The sequence below is a fragment of the Haliotis rubra genome, unplaced genomic scaffold (genome assembly GCF_003918875.1).
Source record: "Haliotis rubra isolate DU_JTF1 unplaced genomic scaffold, ASM391887v1 Scf557, whole genome shotgun sequence".
NCBI classification, from domain to species: domain Eukaryota; kingdom Metazoa; phylum Mollusca; class Gastropoda; order Lepetellida; family Haliotidae; genus Haliotis; species Haliotis rubra.
The window spans coordinates 644,694-670,458 of record NW_025767254.1 but is presented as its reverse complement, the minus strand read 5'-3'; the positions used below and the strand labels follow the sequence as shown (position 1 = coordinate 670,458).

The following is a 25,765-nucleotide window of genomic DNA, read 5'->3' as shown; positions in this document are numbered from 1 at the left end:
ATGATCGTCCACTACCACATTACAGAATGATCGTCCACTACCATATGACAGAATGATCACCCACTACCACATGACCGAATGCCGCCCACTACCACATGACAGAATGGTCGCCAACTACCACATGACAGAATCATCGTGAACTATAACATGACAGAATGATCGTCAACTACCACATGACAGATTGATCGTTAACTACCACATGACAGAATGATCCCTCACTATCATTTGACAGAATGATCGTCCTCTACCATATGACAGAATGATCACCCACTACATGGCAGAATGATTGCTCACTATCACATAACAGAATGATTGCTCACTACCACATGGCAGAATGATCGCTCACTACCACATAACAGAATGATAGTCCACTACCACTTAACAGAATGATCGTCCACTACCACTTAACAGAATGATTGCTCATTACCACATGGCAGAATGATCGTCCACAGCCATATAGCAGAATGATCGTCCACTACCAGATGACAGAATGATCGCCCACTACGACATCACAGAATGATCGCCCACTACCACATGACCGAATGTCGCCACTACCACATGAGAGAGTGATCGACCACTACCTCATGGATCAATGATCGTCCACTACAACTTGGCAGCATGATCGTCCACTTCCACATAACAGAATGATGGTCCACTACCACATGACAGAATGATCGCCAACTACCACATGACAGAATAACCGCTAACTACCACATGAGAGAATGATCGTCCAGTAACACATGACAGAATGATCGTCCACTTCCACTTAACAGAATGATCGTCCACTACCACTTAACTGAATGATCGTCCCCTACCACATAACAGAATGACCGCCCACTACCACATGACAGAATGATCGCTCACTACGACATGGATAAATGATCGTCCACTACCACTTAAGAGAATGATCGTCCACTACCAATTAAAAGAACGATCGCTCGCTACCACATGTCAGAATGATCGTCCACAGCCACATGACAGAATGATCGCTCACTACCACATAAGAGAGTGATCGTCCACTACCACTTAACAGAGTGATCGTCCACTACCACTTAACAGAATGATCGCTCACTACCACATGACTGAATGATCGCTCACTACCACAGAACAGAATGATCGTCCACTACCACATGACAGAATGATCGTCCACTACCACTAAACAGAATGATCGCCAACTACCACATGACAGAATGATCGTCCACTACCACATGACAGAATGCTCGTCCAGTAACACATGACAGAATGATCGTCCACTATCACTTAATAGAATCATCGTCCACTACCACTTAACAGAACGATCGCTCGCTACCACATGTCAGAATGATCGCTCACTACCACATGACAGAATGATCGCTCACTACCACAGAACGGAATGATCGTCCAGTTGACAGAATGATCGTCCAGTGACACATGACAGAATGATCGTCCACTACCACATGACAGAATGATCGTCCACTGTCATATGACAGAATGATCGCCCACTACCACATGACAGAATGGTCGCCAACTACCACATGACAGAATGATCGTGAACTATACCAAGATAGAATGATCGTCCACTACCACATGACAGATTGATCGTCAACCAGCACATGACAGAATGATCCCTCACTACCATTTGACAGAATGATCATCCACTACCATATGACAGAATGATCGTCCACTACCACATGGTAGAATGATCTTCCACTACCACATAACAGAATGTTCGTCCAGTACCACTTAACTGAGTGATCGTCCACTATCACATGACAGAATGATCGCTCACTACCACATGACAGAATGATCGCTCACTACCACAGAACAGAATGATCGTCTACTTGACAGAATGATCGTCCACTTCCACTTAACTGAATGATCGTCCCCTTCCACATAACAGAATGATCGCCCACTACCACATGACTGAATGATCGCTCACTACGACATGGATCAATGATCCTCCACTACCACTTAACAATATGATCCTCCACTACCCCTTAACTGAATGATCGTCCACTACCACATAACAGAATGATCGTCCAGTACCACTTAACTGAGTGATCGTCTACTATCACATGACAGAATGATCGCTCACTACCACATGACAGAGTGATCGCTCACTACCACATAACAGAATGATCGTCCACTTGACAGAATGATCGTCCAAAGCCACAGGGCAGAATGATCGTCCACTACCACTTAACAGAATGATTGCTCATTACCACATGGCAGAATGATCGTCCACAGCCATATAACAGAATGATGGTCAACTACCACATGACAGAATGATCGCCAACTACCACATGACAGAATCACCGCTAACTACCACATGAGAGAATGATCGTCCAGTAACACATGACAGAATGATCGTCCACTTCCACTTAACAGAATGATCGTCCACTACCACTTAACTAAATGATCGTCCCCTACCACATAACAGAATGACCGCCCACTACCACATGACAGAATGATCGCTCACTACGACATGGATCAATGATCGTCCACTACCCCTTAACAGAATGATCGTCCACTACCACTTAACAGAACGATCGCTCGCTACCACATGTCAGAATGATCGTCCACAGCCACATGAGAGAATGATCGCTCACTACCACATAAGAGAGTGATCGTCCACTACCACTTAACAGAATGATCGTCCACTACCACTTAACAGAATGATCGCTCACTACCACATGACAGAATGATCGCTCACTACCACAGAACAGAATGACCGTCCACTACCACATGACAGAATGATCGTCCACTACCACAGGACAGAATGATCGCCAACTACCACATGACAGAATGATCGTCCACTGCCACATAAAAGAATGCTCGTCCAGTAACACATGACAGAATGATCGTCCACTATCACTTAATAGAATCATCGTCCACTACCACTTAACAGAACGATCGCTCGCTAGCACATGTCAGAATGATCGCTCACTACCACATGACAGAATGATCGCTCACTACCACAGAACGGAATGATCGTCCACTTGACAGAATGATCGTCCAAAGCCATAGGGCAGAATGATCGTCCACTACCACATGACAGAATGATCGTCCACTGTCATGTGACAGAATGATCACCCACTACCACATGACAGAATGTCACCCACTACCACATGACAGAATGGTCGCCAACTACCACATGACAGAATGATCGTGAACTATACCAAGATAGAATGATCGTCCACTACCACATGACAGATTGATCGTCAACCAGCACATGACAGAATGATCCCTCACTACCATTTGACAGAATGATCGTCCACTACCATATGACAGAATGATCGTCCACTACCACATGGCAGAATGATCGTCCACTACCACAGAACAGAATGATCGTCCAGTACCACTTAACTGAATGATCGTCCACTACCATTTGACAGAATGATCGTCCACTACCATATGACAGAATGATCGCTCACTACCACATGACAGAATGATCGCTCACTACCACTGAACGGAATGATCGTCCACTTGACAGAATGATCGTCCACTACCACATGACAGAATGATCGCCCACTACCACATGGCCGAATGTCGCCACTACCACATGAGAGAGTGATCGACCACTACCTCATGGATCAATGATCGTCCACTACCACTTGACAGCATGATCGTCCACTTCCACATAACAGAATGATCGTCCACTTCCACATAACAGAATGATCGTCCACTACCACATGACAGAATGATCGCCAACAACCACATGACAGAATCACCGCTAACTACCACATGACAGAATGATCGTCCACTTCCACTTAACAGAATGATCGTCCACTACCACTTAACTGAATGATCGTCCACTACCCCTTAACTGAATGATCGTCCACTACCACATAACAGAATGATCGCCCAGTACCACTTAACTGAGTGATCGTCCACTATCACATGACAGAATGATTGGTCACTACCACATGACAGAATGATAGCTCACTACCACATAACAGAATGATCATCCACTTGACAGAATGACCGTCCAAAGCCATAGGGCAGAATGATCGTCCACTACCACATGACAGAATGATCGTCCACTACCATATGACAGAATGATCACCCACTACCACATGACTGAATGTCGCCCACTTCCACATGACAGAATGGTCGCCAACTACCACATGACAGAATCATCGTGAACTATAACATGACAGAGTGATCGTGAACTATAACATGACAGAGAGATCGCTCACTATCATTTGTCAGAATGATCGTCCACTACCACATGACAGATTGATCGTCAACCAGCACATGACAGAATGATCGCTCAGTATCATTTGACAGAATGATCGTCCACTACCACATGGCAGAATGATCGTCCACTTCCACTTAACAGAATGATCGCTCACTACCACTTAACTGAATGATTGTCCACTACCACATAACAGAATGATCGTCCACTACCACTTAACTGAGTGATCGTCCACTATCACATGACAGAATGATCGCTCACTACCACAGAACAAAATGATCGTCCACCATCACATGACAGAATGATCGTCCAGTACCACATGAGAGAGTGATCGACCACTACCTCATGGATCAATGATCGTCCACTACCACTTGACAGCATGATCGTTCACTTCCACATAACAGAATGATCGTCCACTACCACATGACAGAATGATCGCCAACTACCGCATGACAGAATCACCGCTAACTACCACATGACAGAATGATCGTCCAGTGACACGTGACAGAATGATCGTCCACTTCCACTTAAATGAATGATCGCCCACTACCACATGACAGAATGATCGCTCACTACGACATGGATCAATGATCCTCCACTACCACTTAACAGTATGATCGTCCACTACCCCTTAACTGAATGATCGTCCACTACCACATAACAGAATGATCGCTCACTACCACATGACAGAATGATCGCTCACTACCACATAACAGAATGATCGTCCACTTGACAGAATGATCGTCCAAAGCCATAGGGCAGAATGATCGTCCACTACCACATGACAGAATGATCGTCCACTACCACATGACAGAATGATCGCCAACTACCGCATGACAGAATCACCGCTAACTACCACATGACAGAATGATCCTCCACTACCACTTAACAGTATGATCGTCCACTACCCCTTAACTGAATGATCGTCCACTACCACATAACAGAATGATCGCTCACTACCACATGACAGAATGATCGCTCACTACCACATAACAGAATGATCGTCCACTTGACAGAATGATCGTCCAAAGCCATAGGGCAGAATGATCGTCCACTACCACATGACAGAATGATCGTCCACTACCATATGACAGAATGATCACCCACTACAACATGACCGAATGTCGTCCACTACCACATGACAGAATGGTCGCCACCTACCACATGACAGAATGATCGTGAACTATAACATGACAGAATGATCGTCCACTACCACATGACAGATTGATCGTTAACTACCACATGACAGAATGATCGCTCACTATCATTTGTCAGAATGATCGTCCACTACCATATGACAGAATGATCGCCCACTACCACATGACAGAATGATCGCTCACTATCACATGACATAATGATTGCTCACTACCACATGACAGAATGATCGCTCACTACCACATAACAGAATGATAGTCCACTACCACTTAACAGAATGATCGTCCACTACCACTTAACAGAATGATCGCTCACTACCACATGACAGATTGATCCTCCACAGCCATATGGCAGAATGATCGTCCACTACCACATGACAGAATGATCGCCCACTACGACATCACAGAATGATCGCCCACTACCACATGACCGAATGTCGCCACTACCACTTGAGAGAGTGATCGACCACTACCTCATGGATCAATGATCGTCCACTACCACTTGGCAGCATGATCGTCCACTTCCACATGACAGAATGATCGTCCACTACCACATGACAGAATGATCGTCCACAGCCATATGGCAGAATGATCGTCCACTACCACATGACAGAATGATCGTCCACTACCACATGACAGAATGATCGTCCACTACCACATGACAGAATGATCGTCCACTACCATATGACAGAATGATCTTCCACTACCATATGACAGAATGATCGCTCACTACGACATGGATCAATGATCGTCCACTACCACTTAACAGAATGATCGTCCACTACCACTTAACTGAATGATCGTCCACTACCGCATAACAGAATGATCGTCCAGTACCACTTAACTGAATGATGGTCCACTACAACATGACAGAATGATCGTCCACTGCCATATGGCAGAATGATCGTCCACTACCACATGACATAATGATCGTCCAGTACCACATGACATAATGATCGTCCAGTACCACATGACAGAATGATCGTCCACTACCACATGACAGAATGATCGTCCACTACCACATGACAGAATGATCGTCCACTACCACATGACAGAATGATCGTCCACAGCCATATGGTAGAATGATCGTCCACTACCACATGACAGAATGATCATCCACTACCACAAGACAGAATGATCGTCCACTACCAAATGACAGAATGATCGTCCACGACCACATAACATTATTGAAAGTGGATCAGGTACACAAGGTGTTTACCATTTGCTACCGGAGTGGTCTTTTCTCGTGTTTTTATTCAAAGGGTTGAGAATTTGTTGATATCCACAGCGCCGTATTGTTGTTCGCATGTTAACAGCTTAGGTTTCCAAACAACATTCACGCTTTGTACAATAAACATGAGATTTTTGTCTGTTTTTGAATTGACATAGATATATACATGATGAATTGCACAAGCAAGTAACTAGCTAGTTGTCAGTTGAATAGTACAAACATCCTATGTTTGATATACAACCATTAAACTTAAAACTGTTGCATCGAAGAAAGGCCATTACTCAAATCACCGTAGAGGTTTTAGATGAATTAACATACTTCGTTTTCGCTACTTTCAGGAAGCTCCAGTGGCTCAGAGTGAGTACTACATACATTAGTATATGTTTATTCCTTTTTGCTGGTTGGCTTGATGGGTTTACACCTGATCTGACATTCACACAATGTGTATATGTTTCTTGTCTCAGTACATCGAGTCATGCTTACATGTTCTATCACTTTACTGTGTTCTTTATCCATGGTGTGAATTTATTTTTAGTCAGTTCGTTCAGAGATTAGAATGATCTTGATGTTGAAATATTTTCAGTCAGTGCAGTATATAGTAAATTACCCACTTTTCTTTACTTTACTAGTAGGTGTCAAGGCAAAAGCATGTGACATAGGGCTAATGGGTACCGCTAAAGTAAACATATTGGCAACATCCTTTTCGAGTTCAGTCAACGATAATGTATGAAATTGTAACATCTGTGCGTATGGGTTCATCAAAAGAGCTGTTAAGCTCGAAGATTCACATCTTTTAAAAACATTTCACAGTTCGATTTACACATCCAATCTGAAGTTTAGCTATTTTACTGTGGGATGTTGTCTGTGTCCACAATACGGCACATGAGAACATTTTCGTACTGTGATTAAATGAGATAGTAACAATATATAGTACAGTGAACGTTCATTTTTTCCCACAGAAGTGATTCTGATTCCGATCCGTCAAAGGTAAGCATCCTTACGTCCGATCAATGTCAGTGAATGTATATGAATCACATCTGTGTTTTCCTATTTGTACATCCCTGTGACAGCATATATAGAAACGTGAATTAATGTACAGAAAATGATACAGATACCAATACGATGTTAAACCAAAAGAATGACTTCATTCAATTCATTTTTTATCAGATTTTCAACGACCCAATTCATGGGACTATACGAGTGTCGGGTCTGTGTCTGAAGATAATAGACACCCCACAGTTTCAGAGGTTGAGGTATTTGACACAACTTGGAGGAGTTTACTTTGTATATCCGGGCGCAGCACACAACAGATTTGAGCACAGCATCGGGTAAATAATACTGAAATACTGGCAAATGTTACATCTCTAAGACTCTACATTCAACACACGTTCATCCCCTATGAGATGATGTTCGCTTACAGCGTGATATGCACAGATTTATGTTTCTTTCTTTTGTCAAAATGTATTGATGTAAACTTTGTATCTTTAAACAGAACTTACTACCTTGCTGGTAAATTTGCTCGGATTCTGAGAGAGAAACATCGTGATCAGTTTGAAGAAGGTGATATCGAGTGCATTGAAATAGCAGGACTTTGCCACGATCTCGGTAATTTGTTTACCTGTATATTTTCTGATTCACTATGAATGTAGATTTCGATCATTTCTGGTCATATCGTGTTTGAATATTAGCACACATTCCCTGTTCGCTGCTTCAATGTGCTATTATTTACATTTCTTCTGACTGAAATATATACTATTTACGAACAGGATTTTGATTCTTTCAGGACACGGCCCGTTCTCACACGTCTTTGACAAGCTATTCATACCCCGGGTACAACCAGGCCGCAATTGGAAGGTATATACACCCATTATGTTAGGATATCCCTGATGAAACGTCCTAACCCAGTATAACCCACTTTGGGTGGGTGAGTGTGGTACCTAGTTGTTAAAGAGTATGCTCGTCATGCTTAAGACCCAGGTTCGATTCCCCGCATGGGTACAATATGTGAAGCATTGTAATGTTGCTGGTTTATTGCTAAAAGTGGCGTGGAACTATAGTCACTCATTCATTTTGCTGATTAAACAATGTGCAGCTAGTGATTCTCGAAGTTCATTGATCAGATAAAGAAAGATCCATTTTCATTGAATGGCGGGGCACCTTTTCTCCTACTTGGTTCAGTCATCTATGAACAGCATTAATTCACATATTTTACATGCTGCAATCTCACTTGTTCGCAATTATAAAGACATTCATAGTGATTCTTTATCTCTGAACTCTAGGGCAGAGGCCCGTAGTGGAAGTAAAACGGTTACAATGGGTAAGTGGCACAAGCTCGTTTGCGTTTTAACAGCGCAGGACCAAAACGGACTAAGAACACAACCTTGTCGTACCCCTAGAGGACATTCATAAACTTCTGTTATTACGTTATGTGATGTACGTACACACACAAGCGTTCACGTTTTCGTACACAGACCTCAACACGTTATCCATTTTTTAACCAAGTCCGTTCTTTTTTAATGAATACCAAAGCTTTTGTCTGTGACAGAATCGAACCCTTTCGTAAATCAATAGAACAAGCATAGAGTTTTCCACCCGTTTTTGAGAAGCATATACTGATAAGATATTATCAACGGTGGAGTATCCTGTTCTGAAACCAGCTTGTTCTTCTTTAATGTCATCACAGCACTCAGCCCAGAATACAGAATAGTCAATTGTTTAAGGTGTTAGTATGAAGTTTGCCCAAAACACTGAGAAATGTTATGGCACGGTAATTTTCAGGTCATGTTTTATCTCAAATTTTATAAAATGGAATAACGATAGCTTTGGACCAGGACAAAGTAACTCTCCTTTATCATAAAGAAAACTTAATAAATTCCAGAAAAGGTAAGAGATTTAAACATGACATGCCAGTAACATGCCGCTGAGTTTGACCAGATTCAAAACGGCCCATAGCCTAACCCCTGTCAGCAAGTGTCATTTTAAGCTGAGATTTCAAACAGGTACCTGAAAAGTGAACGGCAGTGAAAAAGCATCAATGCATATGTATTGTCCTCCACTTTCTATGGATAGAGCGACTTGCACGTGTAAATCTTTGACACTAAGTGGCAGGTGGATCTCCACATTGATAATCTGAATTAAAATGTACCATTTGTAACAGAATGTTTCGGACGTTAAAGAGGGTAGTAATGACATTTAACGGCCTGATGTCTTTTTACATTTTCTTCCTTAAGTGGCATTTAGAAGCAGGTATGATGAAGCGGAACACTTTTTATGGATAGACAACTTCTTTGTTGCAGTAGTAGTTGCGACGTTTCGGTGTAGATCCTAACACCGTTATCACGCAAATGATACACAACAACTGCACAAGGAGAAATATATACATGGCGGGTATTGGAAGATGCCTGACCCCTTTCAGCAAGTGTGAAAAAACGTCTCATTTTAAGCGATTTCAAACAGGTACCTGAAGTTTCCGACAGTGAAAAGACAACACAATGCCTGTGTATTACCCTCTACTTTCCATTAAGTGGCAGATGGATTTTCCATATTGACAATTTGAATAAGAAAGTGCCATTTGTAACAGAATATATCGGACGTTAAAGAACGTAATAATATTTCAACGGCCTAATATGTTTTTGATAGTGTTAGGAAAATGTGTAAAACAGTCAGTTATATATATTTTAAACAAAAACGAAGATTTTATAACTTTTAAGAAATAGTGTTACCAATAGGTTCACCCTTCCTTAATGATGCCGAGTACATATATATAATTTTAAAGTCAAGAGTATACTTTCACATCAAAGACATTATTTAACATTATAGTCAACAAACATTATTTAACATTATAGTCAACAAAACATGACTTTCAGTTTACAATAATTACAATAACAAAAGTACGTCTGCGATGGTAAACAAACACGGCTGACCATTTGACACCTGTCAGAGCAAATGACCTCCTCAAAGTGGACCGAGGTCTGACAGGAAGTTATTCGTATAATGCAACCTCTAAAAGGTTTTCGTTGTTATAACTGCACATGGTCAGTCAGAAGTTCCAGGATTCCGATTGAGCGTTACTCCAGAAACTCTTTCCCCTTTCACCAAGATAAACACCACGAGATCCGTGTTTGCCAGCATCCGCGCAAGAAGACTTGCTGTTTGACGACTGTTATGAGACCCTGATCCAAACTCAGAATGCAGAAAGGTTTGCCTCTGTGAACGATGATGACATCAATAATGACAACTACCAATGAAAATGATAACACAATGAAAAGAGTATTTTTGACCAAAATATAGTTCACAGCTTTATACAGGACAGTTTAAATGACACAAGATAGGTGGAACAAATTAGCCCCTGTAAACTTAACATTATTCCTTGCATTATCCTACTTTCAGGCACGCAAATCAGATAGTTCTGAGGGTAGCAGAGAACGTTACCTCAAGAAACATGATTACAATCCCTTTGCCCCTTGCTAAACTCAGGGACATTTTGAAATCGAAACAATTGACAGTTTTCCGTGTTTTTCCTTCTCTATATTAAATGCATGTCTATGCACGACGGCGGCTTGAAAACAAGCCTTGATTAAAATAATCTGTTGATCCTTTCTTGTAACCTTGTTTTCTTTTATCAGTGCTACGTCATGTGAATCAAACATAATACAAACTGCAACAATGTAATATTTTAACGGTTTTAAAAGAACTATATATTTGCGACATTTTAACTGAGTAAAGGGGATGGAGTGAAGGGACAGTGTTTTTTCACACACGAATTGATACAGAAGAAACTTTAGTTTACTCCATTTGTTTCAGCATGAGGATGCGTCAGTGGAGATGCTGAAACACTTACTTGAAGTCAACAAGGACGTGAAGAAAGCCTTCGATAAGTTTGACCAAGATGGGTCTCGTCTCGCACTGATCTCGGACATCATTTTAGGTGGAAAACAAAGAGTTAAGTAATGTGCCTAGGAGCTTACAATAGGAATATTATTTTGTATATCCTTTGTATGCATTTGTCTATCTGACAAATGAAGACAATAAAATAGAAAGAGGATATGAGACGAACCAGTCTGACATTGTTTAAATACAAGGGATCTTCTGCTTGACCTAGTGGCTACCGCAGCTGCCCGGAAAGCGGAATGTTTTTTTTTCATTCCCGGATTTTTACTTCTTGTCACTCTGCCTTTATCGCGGCATCAAGGTGATAAAAGTAGGATTGCTCAGTGAGTTTTTAGTGGGCTAGTGCTACCTTGAATCTTGAACTGGACCTAAAACCCACCCTACAATTTACCTTGAAAAACATGATTGCTGACACGTTTGTCGCTTTATCCTTTTAAACCATGATTTACAATGCTGTTTTGCAGGAGCCCTTAGAATGTGTGCTACAAAAAGGAAAAAAAATATTCCTTTATGAAGTAAGTATTTACTACCACGTGTGTACAGCAAAACATGGAATACTTTTTGGTACTTAGATATGCAGTTGAAAATATTTAATTACAATTATTAAAAATACCATTTCTCTGCTACATTTGCCACAAGTCGTTCAATGCAAGGGTGTTTCACCTTTAGAACTTTCGTGTATTTTGTTACACATTTTATCTCCAGATTGTCGCCAACGACAAAACAGGCGTTGACGTCGACAAGTGGGATTACTTCGCTCGCGACTGTCATATGCTGGGCATGAAAGACAACTTTGACCACGACAGGTACATGGAGATGGCTCGTATCATCGACGTCGACGAGGAAGGTCCACGGATCTGTACACGGGACAAAGTAATCCATCATTCTATTTATTTCTGTAGTTTTTGTTGTGAAGCTCAGGACACCTCTAAAAAGAGAATCTTTGGAGTGATTACACTAAATGCTTGTCTTGTTGAGATGAAATGTGAGATAAGAGGCAATAAACTGTAGTTACCTCCCTTCCCTTGTAGGGAATCTCTAGTCAACAAAGGTTGACTAGTTGTTCTTGCCTGGTGCTACGTCTGCCAACATGGCCGAAAAGGCTGATGAAGAAAATTGCAAGTTAAATGACATACTTGAAGCTTTGAAGGAGGTGAAAGTGCAGGATAGTGAAACAAAACATAGGTTACATCGTTTAGACCATGATATTTGTTCTCTTAGAAGCTTGTCTAATATCTTTGAGGGCGTTGATAGTCAGTGTGAACCGTATGGTTCAGTGAACTTTGACCCTATTGCATGTGTGCGAGATAGACATAGCAACAGTGCTAGCCAAACTGATTTTATATCAAGTGATAATTTAAATCCCGAGGGGATTCAGCACGATAGTGCCCAGGGTGCCGCTTTTATACGAAGTGCAGCTTTGGATATCAAGGGAGAGTATCAAACGATACGTGACACTGTAACCAATGTAACACTCCCTGCAGATTTGAAAGTGCCTGATTCTAAGCAGTGTATTAAACGTTAGGATCAACAACATGCGGCAGTTGTAGCAAGGTCTGCGCGTTAAAGTGAAACAACATTGAAACTTTGCAAGAAACATTACACAGGACGCACTGATTAAAGTATATCAAGTTCAACTCGCACAGATAGGTTATCTGCAGGAGGAACAGTCATCTCTGATAGTTCAAGGCCAGTTTGACCGCAATACTGCAACGATATACAGGACACTGCAGAGAAATACATGTTCATTTAATGAAGAATCCTTGAATTACCTACGTAACGCTACCACCATTGCGGCTGCATTCAGGCCACCACGTAACAGCGGGTTCAACCGAGGGCGTGGTTATGTCCGAGGTTACCAAGGTTCAGGGGTAGATTCTCCTACGGTCGCCGGGACGGACCACTTTTTCACAATAACACTCCTCGAGTGGATCAGGAACAGTAATGGCTCTGCTAAGGTGTTACCAGAAATGGTAAAATATTGGATGTCAAGAGTTAGAGTTTATATTATCATGGATTCAGATTTGTGTTAACTTACCTTTCCATTGCTCTCCTTCTGTAAGTGTTCAAGACAATCATCGTTTGACAGGTTCTCAGATTAACTTTGTTAGTGAAGAGATTTCAAGACTGACAATTTCTGGAGCTATCCAAAGAGTGTCTGATCAACCATATTGTGGGCATCCTCTAGGTGTCGCTTAATTGTTGATTTGCGATATGTGAACTCTTTTTGTTCAGTACCAAAATTTAGATATGAAGATGTCTCTATGTTGTCACACGTTATTGAGTCAAATGACTATTTGGTAACACTGGATCTAAAGGATGGATTTCACCATGTACCAGTTCACAGTGATGATAGAAAATACTTAGGGTTTTATTGGCATGGATGGTATTATCAGTGGAATGTGCTCCCTTTTGGGTTATCAGTAAGCCCTTACTTTTTTTGTAAGATTCTCAGACCAGTTGCTCGACATCTTCGCGGGTAAGGAATAAGACTCCTGGTGTACAAGGACGATATTATCATTGCAGCTAAGAAGGAGCTTATTTCAGACCATGCTAACAAGGTAATTTGTGTGTTAGAGTCTCTTGGATGTGTGATAAATTATGACAAATCTTCTCTCACTCCTAGTACTAAAAAGGAATTTCTTGGATTCTTGGTGGATTCTGTTGGACCTAAGGGTGTGCCTGTTCTAAAGGTTCCGAATCACAAAGTGAGAAAGTTGAAGAAGGACATACAGAGAGCGATATCTGTCCCTTACATTAGAGCTAGACATTTCATGCGTCTTGCAGGCCAGTGTATCTCTGTCTGTAGAACAATATTTCCAGGAAAACTTAGTGGAGTGGAGGTTACACCAAGGTGTCTTCAACATGCTGGAATACATGTGGGGACCACACACGGTAGACAGATTTGAGTCGTATCAAACCATACAGCTGCAAGTATACAACAGTCAAATATGCGATCCGTACACTCAAGGAGTTGACGGGATGGCTCAGAACGATTGGCATATACACAACAATTTTGTCAACGCTCCGTTCAGATTGATACCAGACATTCTGCAAAAAGTTGTGTCCACAAAGTCCTTTGCCACAGTGATAGCGCCATGGTGGCCAGCCCAGACGTGGTTTCCTCGTCTTCAGAAACTATCAGTCTGCTCACCTCTAAAGCTTCCTCGTCAACGACGTTGTTGCCTTCCCCTATTAGCAAAACCGGAACTACTGGCAAATCTAAAATGGAGACTGTTCGCTTGGAGGATCTATGGAGGGAACGGTTAATTCGTTGTGAGTGGACAACTCGAGCTGCTGATCAGATATCACATGCTTTGGCGCCGAGTACTCTACATTTGTGCAATTCCTTTGTTAACAAGTTTGGAGATTTTTGTTGAAGAGAAATGTGTCTTTCCACCTACTAGTACATCTGTGTTAGCAACTTTTCTGTGTAAGGTTGCGGATTCATCACCTAAACCTAGATCTCAGTTGAAAAGTGCATGTGCGGCTATATCTTGTCTGTATGAAACTATGAATCTTCAGAACATTGTGCACACTGCTGTTGTATCTAGCTTAGTACAGGCTCTAGTGAAGTCTGGTTCAGAAGTTCCTATGCAGCGTTCCACGGTGATGCCAGTATCTGCATTGAATGATTTGTTTCAGACATGTTGTCAATAAAACAGCTCCGCCAAAAGGCAGTGACTCTATTAGCTCTGGTGGCTATGTTGCGCCCATCAGATATCGCCCCGAAATCGGTACATTATGATGCCCAGAGCCGCTTGACTAAGAGCATCGAGTTTAACACGAATCAATTGTCTTTTCATGCAGAAGGTTCTCTGACTATAAACTTCTTTGGCATAAAAAATGACACTTCACGTACTGGTTTTGAGGTTTTGGTTCAGCCTGCAGATTGCAGCAAGTTGGACCCTGTAAAGACCTTGAAGGATTACATAGAGCGGACAGACTCTCTCCGAACGGACATTAGTAGTGTTTTCTTGTCTCTGTATGCACCCCACAGAGGCGTGCAAGCATCTACTGTTTCAGAGATTCTAGAACAATCCATAAAAAATGCCGGACTCTCTTCCAAGCGGTTTTCTGCAAGATCGTTCCGTCCAACACTGGAGCAACACTGGCGATTCAGAATTGTCAGCATCCTAAAATTGTCATGAAGGTCGGGAGATGGAAAACAGAGTCTGTTTTCTATGGACATTATGTACACAGCAGAACACCAAAAGATTTTGGTCTTTTCAGAGTCGGTACTCAATGGTTGATATCAGTGTTTCTACCATAATTACAGAATTTCAGCATTTTCTTGTTTCCATGGGAGTAAGCCTAATATTTTCTTTAAGAGTTTAAAGATACTGGTGTACTATTGTGTTTTTTGAGAGTTTAAAAAATGTTTGACATGTTAATATGGCAAATTGCTTTATCATTTCTCTTACTCACTATAGAGGCATATAGTTGAAACAATAAAGACATTGTTGTTTTAATTTTCAATTGTAATCTGTCAATGACGTAAGTTTACCAAAACAAGCACCCCTCATATACCTCTCTCAGGTAGAAGGTCTCTAGTAAGATCCTTGTTCCCCTTCCAGATCGATGTATACTATTCTGTTGACTAGGACAAGATGGAAGCTTCTAGAACTCTGTATAAATATGACACACAAATGCCCCTTACTGCATCCACAGGTACAGTGTATAACAGCTAAAACATTGTTGCAGAACGCGTAAGACTGACCCCATTCTATTCCGTCTTTGCGACGGTTAACAAGATTTTAAAAAATCAGATGACCCAAAAACGAAATGCTTCACAGTACGATAAATCATGACAAAGCTGAATGCTTCGGAGTACCCCACCCGACTGCTTTGCCGATCGCTACGCTACCATCGCATGCAATCGATTAACACTTAATGTATTTAACCATGTGCAGATTTACAAGCCTCGACCAATCCGTTTTTGTGCGGACCTATCGTCATCTATTTGTGACTAAGACGTTCAACGTATCAAATCAACTTACCAACTCAAATATTGAAACTTGTCTTCATTCTTTCAGTATTATGTTTCAGTAAATATGTGTCTTACATTTATTAGTAGAGTATTTGCATTGGCACAGCGGCTTCCATCCGATTTTAAAGACGCAGTCAGGTGATCAGATCCATGTTCTGTTTGTGTTGACTGCAGGAGGCCAATAACCTGTACGACATGTTTCACACTCGGATGATGTTACACCGACGGGCCTACCAGCATAAAGTTACCATTGGAGTGGAGCTCATGTATGTACAGTTACACATTCTACGGTATTGAAATAACTATATGAAAAAACGAGGATATGTGCGAAACGTAGGAGACTGCATCGAATACACTTTAGATGATATCATCTGTGCATTTACCTCGTATTCTCAAAAGCAATGCAGGAGAACCTTATAAATCGGAACTGTATTTTGAATATATTGATTGTGTATTTTCAGGATTGTCGATGCACTCCAAAACGTTGACGAGATCGTACGGATATCGGGAAGGGATCGGTAAATAAAGTTTCACACTCACTTTGTTAAACCAGATTATAAAAAGAACTAGCATCCAGTAAAATTTTCAGATTCATTTCGGTGACAACTCGGACAAATGGAAACACAGGTTACCTCATTTGATTGAATAAGAGCGCCAAACTGTGTCCTGATCAATATGAAATCTCGGCTAAAGAAAAAGCTGTAAACTTCCGACTCTGTTATGGCCATATTCTCCTGATTCATAGTAATGACATCAGGTATTCCCGAAAATGAGAGTGTATCTTGCCCCATCGGCAACTAAGTTGTGCACCTGAAAAACAAGAACGCGGGGAAGTCGAAAATCTTATTTAAATGTTAGAATGTTCTCAGAATATCTACCATAAAACGTTTGGATACTTTTTGGCTGATGCCTATGATTAGAGAAACAAAAACGTAATTGAGAGTCCTCTTTAGAAACAGCATGCTCGATTTGTCAGATTGAGTACATACAACATACAAGGTAAATATAAACCGTCAATGCCAGAGAATATGCATTTGGATTATCCACGGATAGAAGGTGTATAAAAGCTGATACAGGATGCATTGGGCGTACAAGCCAGTAGGAGGATAAATGGCAATCAGGTGTTTGCCAACAGGAAAAGCATTATCCTGCTCTGCAGGCAGAAACCTCAAACAACACTAAAGGGAATTAGAATTTACGTAGAAAATGATTAAATAGTGTTACAGTTTAGAAATTACCATGACAAAAGGTCTTGTGAGTCCGGCAAACCGGCAAAATAAAACACAGACAAGTTTATAAAATCCAATTATATGTTGAATAAAAACAAGGCTACAATGAATGACAGTACAGATTCTATACGATTGAGTAACAAATCTAAAATATTGGATCACAAACCTAAAATAACTAAAATAACCTAATGTAAATGCATCTGACGCGTGAAGAAAGTTGGGATCATGTTTAAAGTAAGTGTTTTCTATTCGCCGTCCAATTTTATGTATTAGTATAACTTCACTCATCTGCATCCTTCTTGTTCTAAGTGTCAAAAATTAATATTGACCATTGTATTTGCCCCTAGTATGGCTAGCATTATCCCAAATACCTTTGTAAGTGTATGTAAGTGTATGAGAGAGAGAAACACATTTACATAAAAATAAACAATGCTGCGTGAATAAAATGCACTGGCCACCATATAAAGGTTATGAGAGAATTTTAAAACATAGTAGGCCTTAATAAAATAATTTTAAAAAATGTAATAAATGTGAACCCTTGCCAGGGAATAATTGGCTTATGGCAGTCGAAAACATTCTCTAATTGGTACCTCTAATTTAAACCTGCCACAAGGGATCGGCCGTTTGGGCTTGTGCTCATTTACGGTATTATGCAATTGGTGTATTCACGAAATATCATGAACTTGTTGAAGGTCACATGCAACAACAAAATCAAACATAATTAAACCACAATTATCACTTATTCATGACATATAATATACATTGCTGGTTATGAAAAAACATATAAACAAAATTATAAGCGTACAATCGCAAATCAAAAATGCAATATTGTGTACTTGGGTTTACTTCCCAAGAAACGAAGCAGCCGGGATACCGAACCGAGTCAAAATGGGTGGGTGTGCACTCACGGCTCATTGTGTGTGTATATATAGAGATGTTGGGTTTTGTAAATACATGCTCATTTTTTGTGTATAACATTTTGCAATCAACAGACATCATAACATGTCATGTGTTCAAGTATCACACCTGCCTGTCTGTGTAATTACATAATGTGACAGAGACCGAACTCGGGCCATAAATCAATGCATTTTGTTTATGGCGTATAGCCTGATTGGTGTTAAGTTCAAATTGCATGTGGTCAGTGATCGCAGTTGTGTATTGAATATTGTCATTAGCAGACAGGCAGGCACACACAGGTGTCAATAAAACAAGACATTGAGTTTGTCTGTGACAACGACATATCTATATCACAGTTAGAAATTCTGTCAACGCTAAATAATGACGTTGCTTTTAAGTATCGAAGTGAGAAAGTGACTCGGTAAGAAGAACGTGTGGTGAAATAGACAAATGAAATTATATAAACAGTTAATTTACTGTCATAACATATAAAAAGCTCGCGCCTGTGAGATATCAACAAAACATTAGAAAAATAGCTCACACCAAAGCCTTCACCGAGTATTCCCCGGACAACCCGCTTCCAAGTTGCTCGAACCTATTTCACTGCGCACGTGCTATGAGCGCAGCCCAGCTGTTGGAACCACCTGAATTCCCCCCAAACGCCGGGGGAAAATTAGTCAATCGTTTCAACTACTATTTCGCGCGGTTTTTTTCATCGCGTTATTTTTCAACTTTATAAGTTGAATTTGCATTTTTGACGATTTGTTTCGGTAAGTCCACACCGAAAGGTATCAGAATCTGCAAAGTTTTGTTTTACGCTACATGTAACCTTTAATAGATAATTGGCTAGGTTGTCCACACATGGGTGAACTGAAGCAAAAATTAACCAAAATGAATTCGGTCTTATTCATTTTAAGATCACGTTGAATAATTTCTAGAGAAATCAGTACACAAGTTCTTAGCACAGATGATTCCAGAGACAAATAGTTTATGAGATTTTAGTTTATGAAAAGCAATAAATTCTGAAATAAGCAATCCAATCTGATCTCTAATGCTCAGGAATTACCACTTATATGACAATAGTTTGAGAAGGTTTCGGATCAGGATGCCGACCTTTGGATTGTTATAGACAGCCAGACAGTAACGGATTATCCTCTTTTAACAACACGTAGGCCCACCATTTCTATATAATCCAATGTTTATTGCAAATTTATCAAACCGGACGGAACGTCTAGAACGTCGACCTTTTTTCTTCACTCATCCGTGGGGTTTGGACCAAAGGTCGACGTCCTGAGCCCTAACCGGTTGAGAAGAGTTTTCAAATCTGCGGTCGCCTACTGTTTCATGCGATTCTTAAAAGGATTGAACCGACATTTGCATGTTCATCTTTTGATGTATGTATTAATATAAAATATGTCTCTGTGTTGACGAAGGAACTTTTATTTGTTTAGAAAATTTTAAAATCTGCATTGAGAACTCAACGCACATCGTAATCCAATCCTTGTTGGATCGGCATTCTTAAAGTACGACTTTACAGATGCCGATTTCTGGTTGATGCATAGAGGGGCGTTTCCATGTTTATTCTCACACCGTTATCAAGATAAAAATTTCTACCACCAGGTGAATAGAAGTATATATGCATAGTGACAAGCAGCAAATTAACAAGATGGTAATTTAGAAAATGGTACATCGTTGGATGGAGCCAGCAAGAAAGTAAGATCAACAGGCTTACTGTGTAAACGGGCTGATTGGATGCTAATTAAACAGCTAATTGACAGATTCTATCTGTAAATCAACTCCATTGTCCAAGTGATGGAATCAATAGACATTCAACCAGCTTGTTTATCCTGAACGATGTACATCGAATTGCCGCTCTATGCAATAACCAGGGAGTTGGTATCACGTAAGTTGTATGTTTCGTTATGTATCCCCATACTGTTTACTGCAGTATAAGTGAGATCTGCCTCAATTTGCGAATGACCAATCGTTTGAAGTTGATTTAAGTTCTACTTTAGTAAACTGCTACCTAACAAATTGATCTCAGATTAGAACATCTCATTCCAAATTCGTGAAATCCTATTTCCAGTACTAAGAAATACTGAACTTTTACATATTGCATATAGATCTACCGGTACCCGTTTGACGTGTCTAATCATGGGTTAATTCACATTATGATTATACATTTTTTACCATTACATGTGTCATTAAAGCGTCATTTATGTCATTGTAATGTTCTCTGATCCATTTCATCATACAGCATTGTTTCATTCAATGTTCTGAAGCTCATATGATTACATGAAAATGTTACTATTAGTTTCGTTCTTCAAACCAATATAGGCATTATGGTTAGAAGCGGCCTGATTTTTAATACCTATCAATTTAGATGTTATATATGAGCGTATGCACAAACACCTACACAAAACATACACAATTTGTGAATTCTGTTCCGACGAATAAAAGAAATATCTAATTTAATAAGAAACACTATATAAATTATCTTTATAGAAGAGAAGCTTTGCATTATTCGTTCATTTTTTAATAATTTTATCTGCATGAAAGAAGAGATTATCAAAAATGTGAAATAAACTTTCGTATACTACCATTTCACAAACATTGCGATATTGACCATGGAACAATGTTATGTTCAGTCAGATTTCAATGTCATAATATGCGAGGTTCCTCATTCACACTTACCATACAAACTGACAGCTGAACACAAAACAATATACAATTAACCAAATGCAATACAATACAACTTTCACCGCCTGTGCATACCACACTGTTGACGAATCTCTCAGGTGTATCAGAGCGATGATCACATCGCGACATGTTGAACAACCCTACAGCTCAGCAGATTTAAATAACTTACTTCCATAAGAAAAGCAAGATTTAGGGATATCAACTTCTTTCTTGTGAATAAGGTTATAGCCCGGGAAAGCCACATTTAAGAAAAACAGAGTTGAAAATGGTGTGGATCTCCCGGCAATGCGCTATTAGCTAATCCGTGTTACCGTAAATAATGTGAAAAGTTCATTATGTAAAATCTAGAAAACCAGTTGAATCGTTCGTGGAGAAAAGTCCTGATCACGCAAACTAGCTGCCTCACGTAGGTACTCAAACACCTTCCACGAATTATTCATGATTGTAGAACCAATTATTTCTTTGAAGCATTTGTTCCATTGAATGTTTTATCCTTTTCTGATAACTGTTTGAGATAAGAGCTATTGTTGCCCCAGTTATTATGCTGACATTTATACTAAAAACTACAAAAACAAACAAAAATATTTTTTTAGAAGAATGATCATTTATTGCACAAATCTACTTATAAACTACTTTATGTGACGTCTAACTCTTTCCATTTCATAGCTGTTTTTAAGCAAAGTGTATGTCTAGATTTTCCCAAATCAGTATTTTTACCGTTGCAGTAATGACACATTGATTTAAAGTGGAAATGGAAATTGAATTTGATGGAAAAGTCTTTTCCAAACTTTCCTGCTTATGCAGTATACCAATCATACAAATCAAAGTAATACATGAAGGCATACAGAATACAGAAAATACAAATACATTTTTCTTAAGAGCAAAAGCTTAAATGGCCCTTTTCCATTGAATGACCCATTAGCATGTATCATTTTATCTCAGAACATATGCAATCATATGTTAACTAAAACCTTCAACGAGAAAAAAGAAGCCGCCCATCATATGTTATAAGTTGACATCCATAAATCTTGCTTTTCTTATGCATTCCACTTCTATATGCTCGTCAAAGATTTAACTTACTCCCAGAGGCTGCTTTGAGAGGCATAGAAACTTGGAACTTGGTTTTCCTTCTAGAGGCTGTCTTAACTGACCTGACTCACTCACCAATTAACAAAGCAGTAGGCCTTGTTAATTTGTGAATCTTAACTGACTTGACTCACTTATCAATCAATGAGGGATTAGGTCTTGGGACGTACAAAGAACAATTTACCACCACCCACCAGTTATCTCCCCTTGTGGACATTTCCAAAATTGGAAACTTTGGAAATCTCATATTTCCAAAATTGGAAATGTCTTGGAAACCTCATCTTTCCAAGATATTTCCAAGCTTGTAAGTGTGGACTTTTTTTTCAGTGGAATATGTACCCTGAGTTTTACCCTTCAAAACAGTTTGCAACAGCATAGTCAACGACTCCTTAGGCCACTTGAGATTTTTAGCAACTTTTTCTAAATGTAGACAATATTTATCTAATTCTGTTTCATTGAAATTGGTAAAAGTCTGGCGTACCTTGCAATGTCAAAGAGGAAGGGTTTGAGGGAGGAGGATGATTTTCGAGCTTTCTCAGCTCAAGTTCTTTGTGAAAATCTAATTGTCTGCTGTCGTTTTCCAATTTTCTGTATGTTATTTCATTTTTTGCCATGTTTCTATTTCTTTTCATTCCTGTTCTTTTTCTCTTTCTATTTCCAACCCTTTTAGTTCTAATTGAAGGTTTTATTTATTTCCAATTGCTCCGAACATTTTTCGATAACCATTTCCAAAACTTGATGGCCAAAAACTCCCTCCTCAATACAGTCTTTCAACACAACTTTCAAAATCTGAAGTTTCCCCACTTCCCAAGTTTAAACACCATTTTGCTGGTTCCAGAATACCTTGTTTGTAAAAATGCAGAAATTAGAAATATATTTTTCACAAAAAGGCTAAAAAATGTCAAATGAATTCTAAATGAAGCCCCCAATTTTGTTACGGATTAGACATTACTGTAACAAAAATCTAGTGTATCCCGTTAAAACCAGCAAAAGAAATGACAGACAAGTAATATGTAAATATTTAAATCCAAAGCAGTAGTCCTGGGTACATCTCAACAACTACTGCTTATATACCTATTATACAGTTCTGGAGAATACAAGCAGTAGCCATCCCTCACTACGACCATTTAGATTACACTACGACCTTGTAGAAATCACTAGAATGAATCCCACAGTCTTACACGGGAAACAAAGAGGAAGTAACTCTGTGCGTAACTCTTCAGCTTAATCTTAACAGGTGAAATTACTTGGCCTAAGTTCAAGCTGCGAGTTCAAATCCACACTCAGCACCACATTTGTGACCCATTATAAGTAAAAGTTAATCAATGTGACATAATTAACAAAAACACATCCTCATAACAATAGACAACGATACCAACGCTTAATAGTTTTCTACAATACAAAATCAGGACGTATGTAAAATCTTTTGTTTCAGTAGAGGTAAACCAATAGACCGAAACATATCCGAATGTATTGACGATATGGCGGCCTACTCCAAGCTGAATGACAGCATCCTTCAGTTGGTGGAGCTTCCGATAAAACTGGGAACAAGTCACCAAAACACGGGCAAACACCGGGATAAAAGTATGCCAATGCATTCAGTTCTCACACATATGTGTTGCATAATTATTGTGAAAATAATGCAGCATCGGATATCGTTATAACAGTGTTATAATCTAGTAATTATACATGAAAAGAACTTAGGTTTCTCGAAAGCTTAAATATTTTGGGCAACAAACATGTAACTTTCAGCCCTTCCGATAAGAAAATCCTATTATGCTAAGAACATATTCTCAACAATATAAGAATGAATATTGACGTCCAAATCTTGCCATGTACGAGGCACAGTTCGTGACCTCAGAAATGGCCTTGTTCTTAGGTGATTTATACTTGTGTATGGAGAATGGCATCTTTAACAAAAGACATAGATACAAACTAGTTACTCACTGTAAATGGCTTTTGGTTTCAATACCTCAGCATGGTATCTTAACGGGATAACGGGGGTGAAAGTAATCGATAAAGGTCACTTACAAACAGTGCCCTTAACCCTGGTTTGGAAACGATATCATGGAAGGCATGAAAGCAGACTTGCTGATGAAGCCGTACATTCTCCAATCTTCAGGTCATACTAAAGGAAGCCCGTCTAAGTTAGAGGCTGTTCAATTTGTCAGTACAATCAGAATAATCAAACCGTCTCCAACATGGCTACCAAAATGAGTGAACAAAATATTATATGTTTCTACTTGTCGATTTACTGACGATTAGCGATATTAGGGTAAATATAAGCTCGGATGTGTAACATTACCAATGGATGCTTTGTTAACTTATAATTCTAATTTGTGCACACATCAAATCACTATGCCGAAACAATCTAATTTCTGTTGACCAATTACAGAAGAACAGAAAACAACAAGAGACAAACTGAAAACAGCAAGAGGCATACTGAAAAGACTCCGGTCAAGAGACTTGTACAAGTGTGTTGGCAAACGCATTTTATCACCTGAGGAACATGTATGTATGATGAGTTTCGTACACATGGTGCTGTTGCTAAATATGGGTACAATGCATCATTGTGGATGCAGCTGCCATTTGTCAGTGTTTCATCTATAATAAAAATAATAATAATAATTCACTTGTATTGCGCCTGGTATCCCTCTGTCTAGATGTTCACTGGCGCATATGTAGGAGTCAGTAGAGTGAAAGGGGAAAATACATTCGCACACACTATTTCTATTACAGGGTAAAGGGAAATTACAGCTGATTTTTATCATTCGAACCTCTGCCCACCTTAATATTCTATCGTGGCTGAGGAATATGGCTGAGACATATAGAGACATCAGACCAACGCTTCATACATGCGTCACAGCAAGACTCACAATGGAGAACTTGTACGTTGAACCAAATTTGTAGGTACATTCCGTATTTGCAGAACCTGTGTCAACGTTTTGAGTTTGTGTGTATGAAGATTAACTGTTACAGTTCAATATTTTCTTCTCAGCTGGACATTCAGCAGACAAAGAAGGAAATCATAGAGGAAGGAGGAGAGGACTTCAGTGAAGAACACTTTGAAATCGCTGTAGGTAAAACTCATGTTTCAATTTCTCAAATCGCAAGAAAATTAACGTAGCACGTTTATATTTTTTAATAAATCAACAATATCTTAGAAAGTCGAGACGAAATGATGACTGACACGTTTTGTGGATAACAACTTCTTTTTATTCTTTATACGACGTTTCAAACCTAATTCTATTGTCACAATTGTCATTCTTACTTATTGTCTTCTTCGTACATTATCCGGTCTAATTGGCTTTGTAATTATATTGTTATCTTTGTACATTCTCCCTCCTTGCGTTCATCCGCAGCTGTAACTGATGTAAATCGCGGACACATTTACGGTCTCTGTCTTATAGT

The 25,765-nt window shown here is 39.7% G+C and overlaps 1 protein-coding gene and 1 long non-coding RNA gene across 2 annotated transcripts in view; both read left to right on the top strand.

Annotated features, from left to right (window-relative positions):
* Positions 1–25,765, top strand: part of LOC124253871 (deoxynucleoside triphosphate triphosphohydrolase SAMHD1-like) — a 271,358-nt gene that overhangs the window by 12,414 nt on the left and 233,179 nt on the right. The window lies entirely within an intron of this gene.
* LOC124253875 lies at positions 12,253–16,960 on the top strand. Its single transcript, XR_006892315.1, has 3 exons — positions 12,253–12,325; positions 16,617–16,708; positions 16,904–16,960. It is a non-coding gene; the product is annotated as an uncharacterized LOC124253875 (long non-coding RNA).